Here is a 6,144-nt window from a genome sequence, read left to right on the forward strand (position 1 = left end):
CTGCTGCCCAGAGCCGCGCGCGGGGGGGTGGGGGGGGAAGAGGGAGGGGGGGGGCGGGCGGAGGGGAAGGAGGGGCGGGGCCGGGGCGGGCGGGGCCGCGCGCGCCGGGGGCGGCACCCTGGGCCGGGGGGCGCGGGGCGTGGCGAGCCGGGGTGGGCGGGGCCGCGCCCCGGGCCGGGGGCGGCGGGAAGGGGACCGTGAGCGGGACACGGGGCCGCCCCCCGCCCCGGTCTCGGGGACGGGTCACAGCCCGGGACAGCGCTCTGCGGCAGGGGGGGCGCGCACCGGGCCCCCGGGGTGGGTGGCCCGTGGTCTCGGGGGACGCAGGCCCAGGCCGGGAGGAGGGCAGGGACGCCGGGCCCGGGGCGGGAGGGGGAACGTGGGGACGGCGGGACCCCTTCTGTGATCACTGCCTTCAAGTAAAGGGGGGGGGGGAGACCCCTTGTTCCCCACCCAGCACCGGTGGGGACGGCCCTGGGGTCACTGGGAATAACGCCGGGGGGAGGAAGGGAGAGAAAGGCGCTGTGATGGGGCTGGGGGTGGTTAACGCTGGGGCGACTCGTGTCCAGGGAGGTGGGGATGAGTGTGGAGAAGGGAGGGAGTGTGATGGGGAAAAGGAGGAGGAGAAGGAAAAAGGGACGACCCAAACGATAGAAGAAAGCAGTACTGGGGAGAAAGATACCTCTTAGTCATGCTCGCTTGCTGGGTTAAGTAGGTTTCATTGTTGCCTTGCCCAGATTTGTCTTCCAACATGAATAAACTGCTTTCTAATTGCCAACATCGTACAGGAACCCAAGAGGAACTGATCCAATTCTTCTCTCAATTCCGAAGTGAATTCCTGCCATTAGATTTACCGCTACGCCTCGTCTTCTTCGCTACTCTTACGCAGGCCTTGACCTGCAAATATTAACACACGCGGTTAAAATTTAACGTGTACCTGTCTGCTTCAGAACCTACGCACAGACCTGCTGTGGAAGCACCTGCTGGAAGAGCCATGGTGGCAAACATGCCCAGAGGATGGAGATGGTAACAAGGGAAAATGCACATTTTGTCAGCAAGGCATGTGAAAAAATAAACAGTTTTGTACTGCCCTGTTTACACTATAGGGTTTAGGAGTTTTGCCACAGAAATGCCACCAAAAATTTCACCCATGACTAAATGGGCAACATTTCCAGTTTATGCCTGTTTTTTTACCATAAGGGCTTGAAGGCAAAGGCTCCAAGAGTTTATATGGTACCCAGTATGGTAATTAACACTGTGTTGGCCATTAATAAGGAAAAAAAAAGTACAACCTCAGAAGTTTCATTTCTCTATTTTGTCTATTGGAGGGTAACGAGCTTATAAAGCATTTTTTGTGGCTTATTGTGGCTTCCGGGGACACAACAACGGCTATCCAAGCAAATTCCCAAGTCTTCCAGCCATCCCCAGAGCGTATTCATTTCCACCATGTAGCGCAGGAGGGACAGGGCTGCAGACCCTGTCTTCTCCAACTGATTACTAGAGTACCAATTTTGGAACAGCTTCCTTCTTTTCTCCTCCAGCCCCACGAAATGCACTAAAATACGGATTAACTATCTGGGCTTGGCAGCGAGCACGGGCTCAGGCTGCCAGCTCACCTCTCCCCGGCCAGGACACAGGCAGGTACAAGAACAAGGAGAACTACTGAAGTAGGGAAAATAACCTGCAGGTCTGAGACCCTGGTTGTTTTACAAGGGCAGCTCTTTTCTACTGCGAACAAACTGCTGGTCTCTTCTGTGGCTACTCGTGCTGACATGCAGATGCTGAATACAGGTATGACCTCTTTCCTGTTCAAACAGATACAAAAATCAGTGTTTGCCTACTTGTGCACATATGAAAATACACTAATTTTAGGTTTCACATCCTTTGCTGTTGTTAAAATCCACACCGGGATGTAAGTAATGAAAAATATTATCATGTTATTGTCCTCTTACCAGTGTTTCAGCTTTCCTAAACAGGAAGCTGATCATTTAGTGTCCTTCCTCCAACCGCTTTAGCATTTCCAGGGCAATTGTTTATTGAAATTCATGCTGTCCATATTCAGTGTACTTAAAAACATGCATCTTGAATGATCTTATGATTATTTAGTTTCTAATACAGAAAAAATATATTCAGAAAGGACTGCCTCTTTCACAGTTTTATAGTAAACTTCCTAAGGATTTTTACCATTTTGTCCTAAGCCATTACGGTTACAGAAACGTGGATTTACTTTTAAATCCTAATGCCTGTGAATAAGGAACAGGTTTGCTGTTTACGTGGTGTTTTCTATCAGTCTGGATTCCCCACTGATCATTTAAAAAAATCACACAGAACAAAGAGAAAGAAGGAGCAAGGTACAACAGTGCCAGCTCCGCTTAAATAACAGTAACTCAAGCGCTGGGACAGAGCCGCTATTCTGACCAGTGACCTCAGTTCTCCCCGTCTTCGAGAGAGATTAAGCAGCTGAGTCTGCCTGCCATTGTGCTGTGTCAAAAAGTCTTGTAGAATAGCAGCTCAGCCGCAAGCTCTCTGAGATAGCAAAGTTGTCATTGTGCTAATTTGTATGTCATTTAGCATATTGCTGACGCTAATAATAATGGATACGGACAATTTAGAAACAATCCAAATTGTGTAAGCAGGCAACGTATAAAACTCATTCTCGCAGGTAACAGGCGCTCGTTGAAGGGCACAATAAGAATTCACCCCACTGCTCCCAACGACAGCCTGTGACTGTGATTTCATTACCTGCGCTGTTGCCAAACTGTACCTAAAGCCTTCAAACCAACACCACGGCCGGTCCCGGGGCGGTTAGCCCTGCTTTCGTCGGGCTTGCACCCCAGGTATTAGCATGTGTAATTGCGTCTTTGTCCTGCATATGCAAACTCTCAGTCTTTGGACTACAAGGCTGGTGAACACTGTCTCACTTTTTTTCTACACATGGAGCATATATTTCACAACCAAAGCTATGTCGTTAACATACACCTCTGAGCTTGAAAAGCTTCCACTCTTTAGCTCAAATAACTGATTTACACATCAAGCAGTCAGGACATATTAAATCGTGTTTTGTTGTGTGACTTGCTGGACTACTAGCTAGTGAGTGTTCATTCCTTTCTTTGAAGCATTGAACCCTGTTCTAAGGAAGTTTTGATTCTGAATTTGAGGTTCAGTGAAAAAGCATAAATAACAGAGTTTTTGTCAGAAATCCAAAGATCACTGCAGTGAAGAGTTGGGCAGAGTACGGCTACTTGTATCTTCAGACCTTCAGCGCAATGAGCATTTCAGGTTTCAGACGCTGAGCACAGCTCTCCAGTTCTGGAATCGAAGGAATGAGTCTGAGCCTTACTAAGATTCACACCTAGAGTGGGATTAGGCACACATTTTGCTAGGAGGCTGCACGACCAGAAATAGGATGTTGATGATCAAGAATGCTGGGCTCTATTCTTGGCTTAGAAATGAAGCGTGATCTAGTGCCTAGAACAGACATTATATCAGGATCGCCAAGCTACAGTTTTGACATTAATTCTGAGAAACACTGAAGGGAGGAAGGGAAGAGTCTTAGTCGTTCTACTGGAGTCATAGGCTCTTTTCCTAAATATAATTTGTGTGTTAGGTTTTCCAAACACCAAGAATTATATTTGGCTGCCTTTTGGGGCAAGTTATAAGGCCTTGTTCAAATAACAAAGCCCTGAAGTGCACAGAATATAAACAGCAATCAGAAGTGAGGCTGGCGAGCTAACATTTCTTGGCTTACAGCATATTGCACGTTCCTCTAGTCTGCAGGGTATTTATGTTTCTCCTCTTGTCTGGGGAATATTATCCTGACTAGCAATGCAAGAGAAAAGGCAGACAAACTGAAGCTGAATGCAAAATATCCTGCAAAATCTGGTAGGCCGGCTGCTCTTGAGAGCTCTGATGCAAAAGATAATTATAGATGAAAGTGTAGCAACCGCTGTGGTTAAGGTTGCGAAATGTTCTATTTACTCAGGTTGCTTAGGAGCCGTGCAAAACCGACATGCTGGCCCTGTGCAGCACAGTATCTCCAGCGAGGCTGGAGCTTTGGAGAGGATCAGATCTGCAGTGTTCTCCAGTTCTGCAGAACCTTTATTGCCCAAATATGGTCCAGGAGTATATAGGCGCTTAAAAGGCTAGAAATTGCAGGCCTGTGATTAGCTGCTTCGTAGAGACCGAAAGCTCAGAAGGTCCAACCCTCCACGCTGAGCAGATTAAATTCTCTTGCAGAAAATAACATTTTGCAGCTTTCTCTGCAGAAGTCCGGAGGAGCACAAGACCAGCACCCTCCCCATCCCTCACAAAAGGGCTGCAGAGCCAGATACCTATCAGGGCTTAAAGTCTTCCCTGTTTTTGTTTCAAGACAAGCAGAGGAAATTAACTATAAAAGCTCTTGTGTTTAGGCAACATTAAACCAAAAATACTCTGGGGCACGTCCTCAGCTTGTGTGAATTGTCAGGAGATATCAAAGTAAAGATCAAATGCGAGGCCTTCCCTCAGATATCCTGTGTGTGTTATGACACAGCAGCTACACGCGGTCAGAAATTGTTTTCCAAACAGTAGCATAGTGCAGTGCAGTAATACCATGGTTAGGCTAATGATGCGGTAGGACCATCACATATTGTGCTAACCAGCATCACCCCTTGTCTTTTTTTTTTTTTTTTTTGCACTTCTTTGATTACCTTGACGTGCTGTTTCTTCATGCTTAAGCCATATAATCTCCTTGTCTGGACTGTATTGCACTTTTCTAAATGTAGCTGTGGCCCATTATTAGGGTGCAGAGGTGCTACACTAACAAATAATTAATTGTAATATTAACTGTTAAGTAATAATGATTATTATTTATGATAGATTCTCAGCATACAGTATCTAAAGAATTTTTGTTATGGTATGCTATGTTACTTGTTTAATATTAATGTTATGTCCAGCCATGTAGCTGTCACAATACCTGCACATAAGGAGAAGCTCTTTAGTCTTCCTATTGTTGTTTCTTCATCAGCCAATTTCGCCACCATCATATGAAATGTTAGTGAGGTCTCTGCAGAAGTCCAGCATAAGAGACCCATCTACTTTGGTCCTACTTACAATCTCAGAAAAATCCTAATACATTTTTCTTCCTTGCTAAACATGTAAGACAAGTTACCAAAGAAAACAAGTGGAAAAAAAACCCCACCAAGCTTATAGCTGATTCTTGCCAGAAAAGGGGCATGATGAAAATATAAGAAAAATAACCTGAATAAAAAATACTGGACATTTTTTGCCCCATAATCCTTTGTCCCTTAATAAAAATCACCTTTAATCTTATTCAAAGAGGTCTCATATAGTGGATTTCACTGCAGCCACACATACATTACTGGCTTGCCAAGCAGAAGAAAATTTACTGTGAATAGAAAGGGTAATGGAAGTACTTATAACATCTGAGAAGTATAAAAACGATAGCTGAAAGACTTAAATTAATATTGAAACACACACCTTTACTCTGACCAGGAAGCTATCATAGGCACAAAGTCAGCACAGACCCAAGATCTCTCGTTCTCTCTTCTCAGAGGCAATTTCCAGGAGTTGTATTGCAGGACAGGCAAGTATTGGAATCCTAAAATAAGTTTTCAAATTATCAGTATATTGGACATATAGCCAAAGGACAGGACACAAATTCATCTATAGGGGTGAGAGAATCTCTCTCTGTGTATCTACCAATTAAAGTTAATAAGGCAGATTCTCCTCTAAAATAACGTAAATCTGAAACAATTCTATTGGTTTTGACAGAACTACCCCCAATTTGTACCTTTGGGCCAGAAATGTGCGCATCTGTTCCCATAAAATTAGACAAGAAAACTTTGGGTTAGCCCAATAAAGAGGCTTTACGGAAAGCTCACATGGCTAATGTCAGGATTGAGGTTACTGCTTGCGTGAGCGAACACCAGCTTCTCCATCACGTAACTCAGCAGACAAACTTCCCTCGGCGGCATGGGGTGCAGGTGGGACACTGGGAGAGGCAGTCAGTATAAGCCTGTCTTAAGCTGGTGCTGCTGCAGACTCTTTCTCCTTCTTAGGCTTTCTCTTTACAGTGGCCCTAGTGCTTATGTGCTCCATGACTGAAACGGGCTGAATGGTAGCCTAGCAATAAATAAGCCAAAA

The sequence above is a fragment of the Buteo buteo genome, chromosome 4 (assembly GCF_964188355.1).
Source record: "Buteo buteo chromosome 4, bButBut1.hap1.1, whole genome shotgun sequence".
NCBI classification, from domain to species: domain Eukaryota; kingdom Metazoa; phylum Chordata; class Aves; order Accipitriformes; family Accipitridae; genus Buteo; species Buteo buteo.